This window comes from Eschrichtius robustus, chromosome 3 (genome assembly GCF_028021215.1).
Source record: "Eschrichtius robustus isolate mEscRob2 chromosome 3, mEscRob2.pri, whole genome shotgun sequence".
Taxonomy (NCBI): Eukaryota; Metazoa; Chordata; class Mammalia; order Artiodactyla; family Eschrichtiidae; genus Eschrichtius; species Eschrichtius robustus.
In genome coordinates, this window is record NC_090826.1 from 168,045,810 (window position 1) to 168,060,701 (window position 14,892).

The 14,892-nt window shown below is 44.7% G+C and overlaps 1 long non-coding RNA gene across 1 annotated transcript in view; it reads left to right on the plus strand.

Moving 5' to 3' along the window:
* The window catches only part of LOC137761617 (uncharacterized), a 47,773-nt gene extending 33,304 nt beyond the window's left edge, over positions 1–14,469 (plus strand). The window contains exons 4-6 of the long non-coding RNA XR_011073433.1: positions 6,488–6,586; positions 9,134–9,221; positions 13,387–14,469. This is a non-coding gene — a long non-coding RNA (uncharacterized lncRNA). The remainder of the gene's footprint in view (positions 1–6,487; positions 6,587–9,133; positions 9,222–13,386) is intronic.
* The last annotated feature ends 423 nt before the right edge of the window (positions 14,470–14,892 follow it).

The window sequence follows — 14,892 nt, forward strand, 5'->3', positions numbered from 1 at the left end:
AGTAAATTGATAAATTCCATACAGCATGGTCCTTCGGGGGTCACTCCCAAATAGAAGGAACTATTTGGTGTAAGAATGGTGAGAGCTTGCTGTCTTTGGAATTGAGACTGTTCTGGCAATTTTACAATATTGATTGGGGCTGCGGAAAGCTTCAAAGAGATTCTCACTCATCATCTCAAATATAACTGACTCTGAAATTCTCTTGCCGCCCCCATGAATCTGCGGTGAATACTATTTAGATAGCTTAATATAATGTAAAGTAAATGTGGCTGAGAGCTTGAAATTATGAAATATCTATATTGCGAGGATAGAAGGATGTGGAGTACAAGTGTAAGATAGATAAGTGCTCACCTACCACAATATAAAATCAATATAAAGTGTCTAGAATGTTAAATCAAGAAATAGCACTCAGGGGCTTCCCTGGTGGTGCAGTGATTGAGAATCTGCCTGCCAATGCAGGCGACACAGGTTCGAGCCCTGGTCTGGGAAGATCCCACATGCCGCAGAGCAACTAGGCCCGTGAGGCACAACTACTGAGCCTGCGCGTCTGGAGCTTGTGCTCCGCAACAAGAGAGGCCGCGATAGTAAGAGGCCCGCACACCGCGATGAAGAGCGGCCCCCACTTGCCACAACTGGAGAAACCCTCGCATAGAAACGAAGACCCAACACAGCCAAAAATAAATAAATAAATAAATAAAAAATAAAAATAAAGGAATTCCTTTAAAAAAAAAAAAAAAAAGAAAGAAATAGCACTCAGAGTGTGAATTTGGAAATATGAAAATGCCAGAAGAAGGAACTAGACAAATTCATGGTGATTGCCTGAGGGAGTTTTGCCCAATTCTTCTGTAGGGGACATCTAGAAGATCTGGAGAAACTGTTTTTTAAATCTACTTAAAGGCATTGGAGAACTATAAGGCAGTAAACAGAGTGAAGGTACAGGAATAAGATGTGGATCAACTGAAATCAAGAGACTAATTAATTAATTAATGTGATTAAGACCTATTCACCAAAAAGGACCATCAATGAACAAATAGGCAAATGAGAGTATGGAAGAATACATGTATCTGAAAAGGATTCTCATAGCCAAGATGTGAAAACCCTCCTACAGATCAATAAGAAAAAGACAACACAAAAGACAAGTGAACAAGAGACTTGAGAATTTCACAAAAGTATATCCAATGTCCAAAAGCAGATGAAAAGATAGTCAATCTCCTTTAGTCATCAGGGAAGTGCAAATTGAAACAACACTGCAATACCACCCCCAGAATGGCTAAAGTTAAGAGGACTGACAGTATCAAGTATTGACAAGGATATGGAGCAGTTGAAACTCTCATATATTATTGGTGAGAATGTAAATTGGTGTACTTTAAAAAACAGTCCATTGATATCTACCAAAGTTGGATCCACATGTGTCCTATGACACAGCAATTCTACTCATAGATAGAAATCCATGCCCATATGCAACAGAAGACAAAAATGTTACGGCAGCATTCTGTGCAGTAGCCAACAGTGGAAACAACCCACATATCCATCAGCCATAAAATGCATAAACAAATTGTGGTCACTGAAAACTCCACAGAAATGACAATTAACCAATTAAAGCTGCATGCAGCAGCATGAGTGAATCTCACAAAAATGTCAAGTCAAAGAAGTGAGACATAACTATGTCAGATACTGAGTGGTTCCATTTTTTAGAAATTTCAAGGAGGCAAAGCTCATGAATGATGATAGTGAGGATAATGGTTACCTTTGGGGAGAAGGGAGGGGAGTTGGGGGGAGGGTGTCCCCAAAGCTGGTTATGTTCCGTTTCTTGACTTGGGTGATGATATGGGTGTGTCCACTTTGTGACAATACATTTTATCTGTAGCAACGAATTTGTTCACTTTTCTGTATGGTATTATTCTTCAATTAAAAAAAAAAACAAAACCCTAAATACCTTATCTTCATTATAGCTGGCCTCTAGTCTAAGTGTGTTTCCTTGCTCAGCCTCAACCAAAGGAAAAACACAGGTGATTGCGCTGGGGTGCAGGGCGGGGGGGAGCTTAGGGAGATCGAAGGGGGATGGGGTGAGACACGGGGCTGCAAACCTCTCATGATGAGTCTTTGGTATTATTTAATGTTCAACTCTGTGCAGACATTTCATTAATAATACTTTGATGTATACAGAATATACAGTCAACATATACATGTATAAAATGGAGATGATAATTTCTGCCTTTGGCAGAAGACAGAGAAAATAGAATTAGCCAGAATTTAAAAATTAAAGCACCATCAAAGAAAAACAGCATTCTTTCAACAGGTGAATATACATGATATTCACATGTATATGTGAATATGTATCATATGTACATTACATACACATCACAATATATATAAGGTCTTGCTCAATTTTATTTTTCTTAAGATTAAAGAAACTTTTCATCTATTTTGCTTAGCATTCAAATATTTTATTTCTCCATGGCCACAATAACTTCCATTTAGATAGGCCTGTTAAGAAATTAAACATTTGTATTTTCCAAACAATTCCACAGAAGGAACTCGCTAAGGCTCTGTGGCCCTCTCAGGCCCCATGGGTCTAGGCAAGTATGACAAGGCGGCTTTATTCCTGAAACTTGGGGACCTGCTCCAACAGGCGGCAAATTGTGTTTCTTTTCCCAGCACAGACCCTGCACTTCTGCGGGCCTGTGTTTTCCGTTCTCCTCCCCGGTAAGGTCACCTCACTGAGACGTGATAAAAATCAATGACATCGTGTCTCTTCGGGGATCCAGCCCCTTCAGGAAGCAGGTGCTTTGGTGGATTGGAAGCTGGGGCAGTTTTCTGCTGCGTTGACCTGGGTTTTCCGCTCAAGCAGCCCTCAGGGCCTAACACTTGAGGCCGCTTTCGTGGTTTCTCCAATGACCTTGGCCATTTATGGGCTCCCAGCTCTTTCCCCGGCTGCAGCTGTGTTGTCGAGCCAGCGTCTTCCAGGCCTGTAGGTCATGCCAAGCATGGCGGGATTTGCAAAAGTAAGTCTCACCAGTGTTTCTGCGCGCTGGTCCATGTGAAAACAAGAGAGCCTTTTTTGGAGAGGGGACCAGGACTCACCACTGTTTCTTCTAGGGAAGACTTTCAGGGTCAGTGTCCAACAGAGGAGGGAAAGCTGGTGTGGGCGTCCCTGGCTGGTGAAGACGCCGCCTCTAGCCTTGCTCAGCCTGCAGCCCTCAGAGGAGCTTGGGGCAGGAGTTCCCCACCTACTGTCCTCCCACTCTCCCCCCAGAGACAACCAAAGGAAGCACTCAGCTTGGAATCCGAAGACTGAGTTACAGCCCTAGCTGTGCATCGTTTCACTGCTTGGAGCTTCAGGGTTTGGTTTGTTGTTGTGTTTTTTTCCCCAGGATTAAACGGTACATAGAAACAAGTAGCACAGTTCTAGCACAAAATAAATGCACGTTAACACTCTGTGGGTGACAGAGACAAGGTTACGTTGTGTAAGTTGACCATCCAGGTGTCCTTCGTTCCTTGGATCTGCCTTCCATTCCTCTAGTCTGGATGCTTCATTCAGTGTCCTTGGAGTGAAATTGACCTCTTTGGAGGTCTAGGCAACTGCTCTGGAAATCTGAGAAGGAAATTCACTGGGCTGGGTTTTTTTAACATACAATAAAATGGATAGATCATAAGGGTATACTTCAATGTATTTTTTTATTATTAATAATATTTGGTTATCCACTCAGTTTTTTTTTTTTTATTGGAGTATAGTTGATTTACAATGTCATGTTAGTTTCAGGTGTACAGCAAAGTGATTCAGTTATACATATATATACATTCTTTTTCAGATTCTTTTCCATTATAGGTTATTACAAGATATTGGATATAGTTCCCTGTGCTATACAGTAGGTCCTTGTGGTTTATTCAATACATTTTGATAATTGTCTATACCCATGTCATTACTACCTCAGCCAAGATGTAGAGTATTTACATCACTCTGGAAAGTGCCTGCTTACTTCTTATTTTTTTTGCCGGTACCCATTCCTGCCCCAACTCAGATAACCAGTCATGATTTCCATCAACATAGATCAATTTCACCTGTTTCTGAACTTCGGGTAAAGGGAATTGGTAGTCAACCTTTTGCATCCGGCGTTTTTGACTTATAATTTTTTGAGATTCTCCAAGGCGTCACATCTATCAGTGGTTTGTTCTTTTTCACTGCATTGTATGGCTTGCCCGCAATTTATTTATCCCGTCCCCTGTTGAGGTTTGTTGTTTTCTGCAAACTGGGTTGTTTGCAGTTACTCACTACTACAAGTAAAGCAACCATGGACCATTCTTTTACAAATATTTTTGTGGATGGGCTTTTATTTCTCTCAGGTAAATACTAAGAATGAAGTTGCTGGGTCATAGGGTAGGTGTATGTGACTTTGAAAAAAACTGCCAAGTTGGTTTCCAAAATCATTGTAACATTTTACGCTTCTACCAACTATGTATGGGACTCCAGTTGTTCCAAATCCTCGCCAGCACTTAGTATGGTCAGCCTTTTGTGTGTTTGCCTTTCTGGTGGGTGCGAAGTGGTATCTCTTAGTGGGTTTAGTTTGCATTTTCCTAACGCCTAATAAGTTGGATACCTTTTCATGCTCTTGTTACCCATTTACATATATTCTTTTATGAACCGTCTGTTCAAGTCTTGTGTCCATCTTAAATGGGTTGATTATCTTTTCATCATTGATTTGCAGATGTATTTTATACATTCTAGGTACAAGTCTTCATCAGACATACATATTACTAATATGTTCTCAGAGTTTGCAACTTGCCCCTCTACTTTATTAACAGTGTCTTTAATGAGCAAAAACTTTTAATTTTTCTAGTCCAATTTATCAATTTATTTTATGGTTGTTCTTGTGTCCTACCTTATCAATGTTTGCCTGTATCGAGGTAACGAGGATATTTCTCTATGCTGTTTTCTGGAGGCTTTCTAGTTTTAGCATTTATATGTAAATCTGTTGTCCCCACACTGGTTTGGGGGGCCCAATGCACTGCCTTATGGAGCTGTGCTAGCTGAGACTGCACTGCAGCAGAAGGGAACATTCGCTGGGCACTGCGGAGTTTGTTCTTTGCTTCTTTATCCCTCTTCCTTCTGAATAGCAGGGAAGAGTTAGAAGTTGTAGCCTCAGGCTGAAAGTAAAGGCAATGAAAGCTGCTGGGAGCATCTTTTTTAAGCAAATGACTGTCTCTGCCAAGAAGGAGGAAAAGAACTAACATTTATTGGGTGCCTTCTATTGCTAGTCTCCGGGCTGGGGAATTTACCTAAGTCATCTCACCTAAGCCCCATAACAAGATCAGGTGAGGAGTGGTCACATGCCCACTCACTGATCTCTACTCATCGGATGATCTTCCAGTCTTTTACAAGAAGGAAACTCAGACTCAGATTCAGAAAGGTGAAGCAGTGAGTTAAGCTAGTGAAGGATTCAAATCTGGGTTTTTCTGATTCTTTGCTTCTTCTTACTGGGCCACTGGAATGCCCTTTTTCTCTCCCCACTGTGGCTTGCTCAGAGAGACTGCTCTCGTTGCTGGGATCTGCCTTGTTCTTTCCTCATTGCCAAAGAGCTATCTCCCAGTCCTAGCAAAACACCAGAGGACCCCGCTCTTGGAGCAGGCTGCAGACATTTGTCCTCATTGGAGATTGACTCTTTCTGTTTCAATCAGGATTCATTTGGGAAAACAGAAGTTCATTCTGGGTATTCCAAGTATTCGAAGTTTTAAATTAGAGAATTAGGGGTATAGTGAACTAGTGGAATACCTTGGAGACTGAAGGTCAGGGAAGCTAACACCAGAGGCCTCAGCCTGAAAGACGTTAAGCAGAGGGACCCCAGAAGTCACATGACTGGCAAGAGCCTCTAGGAAGCTCCCACCGGCATCCTCTGTGGCAGCTGAGGGTTGCTTCCCAAAAGAGCTCCAGGAAGACATCCCGAATCCCAGCTCCCACAGCTGTGGCTGCAACTGTTACTGAACACAAGTGCGCGTGCCCAATGCACAATGAGGCCAAACAATACTGAAACATCAGAGTTTGGAGAAGAGAAAGGTTTACTGCAGGGTCATGCAAGGAGATGGGTGGTTCATGCTGAAAAATCCCGAACTACCCAAAGTGTTTCAGCAAAGCATTTTTAAAGGTGAGGGAGAGTTGTCCCAGGGTGTGTGACCAGCTCGTGCGCAATTCTCTGTTTGGTTGATGTTGAGGTAACAGGGCGGTGTCACGGGGGTTAACATTATCAGTCCTTAGGTGCCAGTAGGTCTGCTCACGATTATCAAGTAGTTTCTTCTATTCGGTGGTGGTTTTTAGCATCTGAAAAACTCGGGAAATATGCATGAGATACTATTATCTGGGTACTTCAGAAAGGAGCTACAGCAGAGGATATGGGGAAGGAGTCTGTCCTGGGAAGGCCCATAGGGTTCTGCTCAGTTACACAGCTGCCTCCAAAGAATAATGGCCTTTCCTCTCCCTTCTTCCTAATTTCAGGAGCACCTCTCATTTGCGAACGCTAACCGAGAGCCAGACAGGACGGGGATCGGGGAAACATTCCTGGCTTTGCTTTTCTCTGCAGAAGAGACCTTGGAGGTAGGGGGAGATGGTGATGCCGAGTTGTCCTCAGACCACCTGGTGTTCCCTTGAAGAGTTGCTTCAGCCCACGAGGGGACTCTGCAACCTCTGAGTCGTATTTTCAGGGCCCTCCGTGGAGCTGGGGCCTGGTGTGCTCGTTTCCCTCACAGGAGAGGCACAGAGGTAGGATGATTCCAGGTCAGCCCAGACCTCAGAGACATTACTCAAGGCGGCCAGGGCAGCCATGAACAGGAGCCAAGGTGGTAGCCGAAAACATAGTGCAGGGAACAGAGAAGGGAGGGAAGGAAAAGCTTGCAGCCAGTGGAGTTGGGACCAGGTCAGGAGACAGTGAACAGCCCAGGAACAAGACTGAAGGAGAGAAAAACCAGCACTTCAGAGCGGGTGGTGGCCCAAGGCCTCACGCTAGGCTGGCCCCCCTTCTCCCACCGTGTGTCCACCGCAAGCAGCCTGTGCCCTGCGATGAGGCTTCTGTGGCCTCAGAGGAAGAAACACGTACTGAGCTGACATGCATCGTAGACGCCTGAGCTAGGGGGCGGTGTGGAGCGGGGGCAGCTGGTTTGTGAATGTGAGGGGGCTCTCCTATCACAGTGGCCCATCGCTAAAGGAAACCATCACAGAAAAGGGAAAAAATGTGAGTTATGGAGTGTTATAGGCTGAACTGCATCCCCTCAAAAACTCAACCCCCCCATACCTCAGAATGTGACCTTATTGGGAAATAGGGTCCTTGCAGATGCAATTAGTTAAGATGAGGTTGCACTGGAGTCGGGTGGGCCCCCAATCTAATGTGACTAGAATCTTTATAACGGGGGGAGATTTGAACACAGACACATCCACAGGGAGGGCACCCTGTGGAGATGAGGCAGAGGTCGGAGTGATGCTTCTACAAGTCAAGGGTGGCCAAGGATTGCCAACAAACCACCAGAAGCTGGGGGGACGCCTAGAACAGACTGTCCCTCTCAGCCCTGAGAGGGAACCAACCGTGCTGACACTTTGATCTGGGTCTTCCAGTCTCCAGTGAGACAAAAAAAGTCAGTGCTTAAGTCACTCAGTTTGTAGTAATTTGTCACAGCAGCACTAGGAAAATAACACTTGGAGCATCTTACAGGGAGGGGTGAGGGGTAGGATTCTTACAGGGAGGGGTGGGGGTGGGATTCTTACAGGGAGGGGTGGTGGTAGGATGTTCTTGACTGGTCTGTCACGGGGAACAAGAGCCTGGTTGTGGGTTGGAAAGAACTAGAATCTCCCCTTGATGTCTCAGCATCCCATTCCATCCCCTGTCACTTGAGCATCACTCTTGCTTGAATAGGGAAGCCCTTGGCCCAGGTGCTGTAGGTGACCAGCGAGGAGGTCTGGAAGGCTGATAGGGTTCTTGGGCCTGTGGAACTGGGCTTCAGGCGGGCAGAGCCCTGTTGTACCACACTCGCCCTGTAGTAGGTCAGGACCCAAGTCTGACTCCAGGATGTAGGGTGTCCGCAAGGTCTGCCCATCCCCTGAGTCCTCCCCCACCTTCTTCTGCCCATAACTTTGCGGGAGACAGAAGGAGAAGACACAATTCCTATCTCGCAATCACTACCATCCTTCATCCAGCCCTTTGTCAGAACTGTTGCAAAATGCTTGGGCTGGTTGAATTTCTGCAATAGAGAGAGTTGGTCAAACCTCTCACTCGTGGACTCAGATTGACCTGGTTTTGAATCCCAATTGTCCCACCAATTAGATTTGTGGTTTTGGGCAAGTCAATGAACTCTTCTGAGTTGAGGTTCCCTCATTTGTATTATAAGGCTAATAACAGAGTTTTATGAGTCTTACTTGCAATAATCCAAGTACTTGGCATCTACTACAAGTGCAATAATCTCTAGTGATGATCACTAGGTCTCTAGCTTCATCCCCATCTGAGATGCCTATTGACATTCACCCGTCGGTGGTGTCTGCTACTGGGAAGAGCTGTGCCCTCTTCCTGGGAATGGAGCTGAGCTGGCTCCCTTGGAATGGTCCAGGGGGCAGCCCTTAGGCCCACAGAGGACAGCAACAAACCAATGAGCCAAGTGTACTCACTCATCTGCTTTGTAATATATTTTTTAAAATTTATTTATTTAATTTGTATATATTTGGTTGTGTTGGGTCATCATTGCTGTGCGCCGGCTTTCTCCAGTTGCAGCGAGCAGGGGCTACTCTTCGTTGCAGTGCATGGGCTTCTCATTGCGGTGGCTTCTCTTGTTGCAAAGCACAGGCTCTAGGCGCATGGGCTTCAGTAGTTGCAGCACGTGGGCTCAGTAGTTGCAGCTTTCGGGCTGTAGAGTGCAGGCTCAGTAGTTGTGGCGCACGGGCTTAGTTGCTCCGCGGCATGTGGGATCTTCCTGGACCCAGGATAGAACCCGTGTCCCCTGCATTAGCAGGCGGACTCCTAACCACTGCACCACCAGGGAAGCCCTGCTCTGTAATTTTTAAATGTGTTTATCTTTGCATTAAGGGAGTTGATGCCATTTTTTTAATCTTGAAATTTTCTGCATATGTAATGATTCACCCCTGCATATATTGTGTCTTTAGGTAAAAACAATGCCCTTTCAATGGTGTCATCAGCCCTGCTCTCAGACTCCAGGGAAGCCTCGTGGCAGGTCAATGTTTACAATTAGACGTACGTATCTGCGTCTTTACACAGTTATACCTTGTGTGAATTCTAGGATTTCAGGGCTGATGAAGGAAAAAGGCATGACCACGAGGTGGCAGTGACACACAACGAGCTTTATTTGGATGGCACTTGGACAGGTTACCTGGAAGGGAGAGTCCCTCACAGCAGGAGAGCTTCCAGGGACAGAGGCTCAGGGCCACCACCCAGAAGGCAGGAGGTCAAGGGCACTCCCAGGGGAGAGGGGGATCAAGAGGGCATCACGTGTCTAGGTGAGGTCACTCAGCAACGTGGTGCGGAGTCTTTAGGTCAGAGAGCTCCAAAGGGCAGACACGGTTTAGGATCTTTTATAGACCTCGGGTTTGTCTTTATCTATGGACAGCAGATGTTGGGTGCTGTTTCATGACTTATGGGTTATGCAAAGCAGGTAGGCCCTAAATGGATAAAAAAACATACTTACTTGGGCTCTATCTAAAGCCACTAAAGAATGCATATATATATATATATATATATATATATATATATATCTGAATCACTTTACTGTACAGCAGAAATAAACACATTGTAAATCAACTATACTTGAATAAAATAAGTTTTTTAAAAAGCCATTTGATGTGTAAAAAATTGACTTTAGTGCAGGTAGGCATGAAGAAGTCAACAACATAGGGGCCAATACACAAGGGCCACTCTTTAACTCATTTATACAACATACCCCTAAAGAAAATAGTAGACGGAATGCCAGACCTATTTGCCTGGCCTCCTTAAGTTGTTTCATAGTCTCTACCGCCATGACATTTAATGTGGACGAGCCCTAGTGGCTGCCCAGTAAAGTTTAAGACTACTGCCCAAGCTAATGCAAATCCTTAGCTCTCAGGAAAACACAGTAATAGAAAAAGCAGCAATAGAATATAAGCATCCCCAGGCCCCTAGGGATAGGGTTGGCATCACCAGGGTCACCGTCTACACAAGAAGCTCTTAGGCTCCTGCCAAGGGTCAGAACAGACCCAAAGTTTCAGGGCATCAACAATATATGAGTCACAACCTCAGACGACAAAGGACTTGCTTCATTGGCAGATTTTTCATTATTTCCATGAAGCAGATGACAATGTATTTGGCCAACAGACATCTTGTTCAATGGATTTCCAAGTTGGTTATAAAAATAAAAGTGAAATAATACATCCTATCTAAGATGTCACTGATTATAAGATACTCCTTTATTTGATGTATCACTAATACAAGTTTTTAAACTGCCATTTAAATAATGGCAATTGAGTGTATTATGCATCCTGATTGCTCAGTGTTAAGTATGAAAAAAATGTGTTCTGGAATTGATGAGATGCAGTAGTACAAAGTATTCCCTTGTGGATGAGCCCACACACATCCTCCCATTCAGCACCACCTGTGGTGACAGAGAAGGTCTTTTAAAAAATTATTTATTTTTATTTCTTTAACTTTCATTGAAATATAATTGATTTACAATGTTGTGTTAGTTTCAGGTGTACAGCAAAGCGATTCAGTTATATATATATATATATACGAAAAGAAACTGCCATGACCCACTCCCAGCCCAGAGTTCAGACTTTGTCCTGAGAACAAAGTCATGTCACTGAAGGGTTTTAAATAAGAAGGGACATGACTAGATTAGTATTTTGAAGAAATAGTCCTGCTGCAGTGAGGAAAAGGGGTGGAAGGATACAACCTGAGGACATAGGATTTTAGTTCATAGACTTTTAAAAAATTTAAATTAAAAAAAAAAATTTGTAGGAACGCAGGAATGAGGGCAGAGGAAATGAGGTCCCAGCAAGTGGGACCCCAGAACTTTGACCTGAGCTGGAGGTCGGTGGCTGCTCTGGGATTGTGGAGTGAAGCAAGAGGGACAGCCACACAGGCTGGGTTGCCTAAGAGGCCGTCCACGTGAAGGGCCCAACAAAAACCACTTTGGGCCTCAGTTTTCCCATCTGTAAAATTGGGATAATGCTAGTTCTGAGCTCACAGTACACTTGTACACAGTACAAGTGTACTGTGAGCACCTGGTACACAGTAGGCACGCATTACATGTTCACTGTTATTATTTCAACACCAAGGGGCTACCGCTGGGGTCAGTGAGAAGCAGGCATGTTGAGGCTCGTGGATTGGAGGTTGAGCTGACGCTCTCTCGGGTAGTGCTGGGCCCGCTTCTCTGAAGGCACAAAGGAGCCATTAAGCGGATGGGATTTGCCCCGAAGGGAGGGATTTGAACTTGGCCAAAGCAGAAGAGGAGTCAAGATGACCCCCAGGATTCTGGAGCCATTCTCTGATCACAGAGTGAAGAGTGGGCTGTGGATAAGATAACTTAGAATCAGAGGACCTGATACTGGAGGGACCCAGGGGGTTTCTGGAGCTTAAGGAAGAGACCTAAGGTGCAGATACAACTTTGGGCATCATCAGTACCAAAGGAGAAGTTGAAGCAAAGAATGGAAGAGTGTGGATGCTGAGCAACCCCAGAGTCAAAGACAGGGCCGTGGATAACACTGATATTTAAGGGGCAAGTAGAAGAAAAGATGCTGGGAGAGGGGACTAAGGAGAGGTAGCTGGAGAGGTGGGAGTAGACCAGGGAAGAGCAGTAGCATGGAAGCCAGTGGTCTGGTTCTAAAAGTGGAGACACATCAGGCAACTGTGTGGTGGATGGATGGATGTGTATGTAGGTGGATGGAAGGATGAATGGATGGATGGATGTGTAAGTAGGTGGATGGAAGGATGAATGGATGCATGGATGCATGGATAGATGGATGCATGGATGTGTAGGTAGGTGGATGGAAGGATGAATGGATGGATGGATGTGTAGATAGGTGGATGGAAGGATGAATGGATGGATGGATGTGTAGACAGGTGGATGGAGGGATGAATGGATGGATGGATGTGTAGGTAGGTGGATGGAAGGATGAATGGATGGATGGATGTGTAGGTAGGTGGATGGAAGGATGAATGGATGGATGGATGTGTAGGTAGGTGGACGGAAGGATGAATGGATGCATGGATGCATGGATAGATGGATGCAGGGATGTGTAGGTAGGTGGATGGATGTATGGATGCATGGATGAGTGGATGTGTAGGTAGGTGGGTGGATGGATGGAAGGGTGAATGGATGGATGAATGGATGTGTAAGTGGGTGGATGGATGGATGAATAGGTGATTGGGTGGCTGGCTGGCTGGCTAGGTAGCTCAGTGGATGTGTACGTAGGTGGGTGGATGGACAGATGGATGAGTGGATGGGCAGATGGATGGTTGGATGGTCATTGTCAAATGCTACATGAAAATCCCATAATAAAATAAATAAACAACAAGGACCTACTGTATAGCACAGGGAACTATAGTCAATATCTTATAATAACTTAAAATGGAAAGAATCTGAAAAAGAATACATAAAAAGTTCATATCTATATACATATATATGTATATATATATGAGAATCACTTTGCTGTACACCTAAAAGACTGTAAATCAACTATACTTCAATTTTTTAAGAATCCCATAAGAGGAGGCCTGGCTGTGGCCATGTAGAGGTCACTGATGAACCCAGAGCAGGGTCAGGAAACCACACAGCAGTTGTTTGGGGAATGTCTAGTGGGTGAGAGAGTGTAGATCGCTCTAGCAAGCAACTTGGCTGTGAAGGGCAGAAAATATGTAGGGTGTTTTGGAGGGAGATGTGGCAAAGAGAAGGCTTTTGTTCAGTTTTCAGATGGAAGAGCCTTGAGGGTGTTGACATGCTCATGGAAAGAAGACCCAGTAGGGAGGGGAGCGCTGAGGACCCAGGAGAAATAGGAGGTCCGTGGTTGGAGGTGGGGAAGAAAATGGGCAGGGGGGAGGTAGGCGGAGGGGAGGGAGAGGGAGGGGGACTGGGGCGGGGGAGTAAATGGGGGGGGGAGGAGGGGAAGGACCAGGCAAACTAATAAAACTCTATGCAAATATCCATGGCTGTACTTACAGATAAGGCCATAAGGATACTTTTGAACTTGGAAGAAACAGAAGTCAGATACAAATAGGATAAAACTCACAGTCTTCACAGAGCTGACTCCTTCCCTGTGTCAGTAAAAAGCATTTAAGCAGTTTTGCATTTAGGCTTCTAACCCATCCCTTTTAGCACACAGCAAATTTATTCATGGATGAACTGACTCCTTGATTTATGTATTTTTAGGAAACGTTCTTCATCAGTATTTTCAAAGACTATAATGTGCTCCTGTGTGTATAATTTCATCTTGTTGAAAGTTTCAGCTGGGAAAATGAAGCCATGCAAATTCGTAATGGAAAGAAGTGTTCACTTCTCATAATAATCTGGATGTGGAGGGGAACAGGCCATGGATCTGTTACGTGTTTTATATGTGTTTGTCAGACAGCAGCAAAATTGACATTACAGCCAACACTGAGGAATTCTTTCCCCCCACGGCACCTCCCTCTTCGTTAATTGCAGCTAACTTTAATGGAGATTTTTTTCCTTGAAGTGTTCCACAATCTGAGTCAGTCCTGGAGTGAAACTTTTGGGGGAGAAAGTGAGCTAAAATTTCTTCAACTGTTTTTGACAGATGGGATGTTGGAAAATACACACACACGCACACACACACACACACACACACACTTTCTTCTTTAAAAGAGAGGGAAGAAAAAGCACTGACCTATTTTTACCCTCACGTACCTCACTAACAGTGGAGCAGTAAACTCCAAGCTTGGCAAGGCTGGGGATGACATCTTTGAAGAGGCAAACCCAGCTGGCTCAAAGGAAAAAGGCCACAGACATCACAAAATTTTAAATCCTGCATCTGAGCCTACAGAGGAAACATTTCCTACCCAGAATTTCAGCAAACCTCATTACAGGAGCCCCACTAAAAAGCTTCAGGGACGTTGCCAACTGCCATTTCTTTTCATTAAGAACAAGCCTGAAAAAATAGAAGAAAGAGCAGAAAGCAAAGCAACATTTATCACCCAGCACCATGGGAAAATGACAAACTCCGAAGCCTGTCTTCAAAGACCTAAGCTCCTGCAGACACCTTAGCTGACTCTGGAGACAATGGCAAGAGTTTTTCTGGACCGATGTGGATATTTGAAACCTGCATTTGAAGGCACAAACAGTAAACCCCAGGCACTGGGAGCTGACTATTGAGCTCATGAAAAGAGTAAGGAGGCCAGTAGATTTGATTCCCCCAAAGTGTGCCTAAAAATTCAAACATAGTGGATCTCCTATTAAAAAATGACTCAGCTACATCCAAGGACAAACTGTGAGGACAACACACTAACAAGGAAAAGTCAGACTTGACTGGGTCAGTCTGTAAGGGATGCCCTAGTCCTACCCAACCTGGGGCTGGAGGAGCTTTCTCTCTCCCCTTATGTGTAGGGTTGGAATGAGCTACACCCCGAGGAGAGGAAAGGCCAGGAAGCACATGGAACGTGGGGTTTGGGATCAGAGGACCGAGGTTCAAAGCCCAGCTCTAATAATGACTTGGACTCTCCAAGACCCAGTTTTTTCTTTGCAGGGCTGTTGTGAGGCCTGGTACATAGTACGTGTTCAATAAACAGCTGAATGTAGGAGTAACAGGAGCAGAAGCCCCAAAGCTACACGTTCTGCCTCTGCTATTTACTTCTTGCTCTTCAGGGAGCCCCAGATTCTTTGAGCCTCAGTGTTCTCATCTGTGAAATGGAAATGACAATG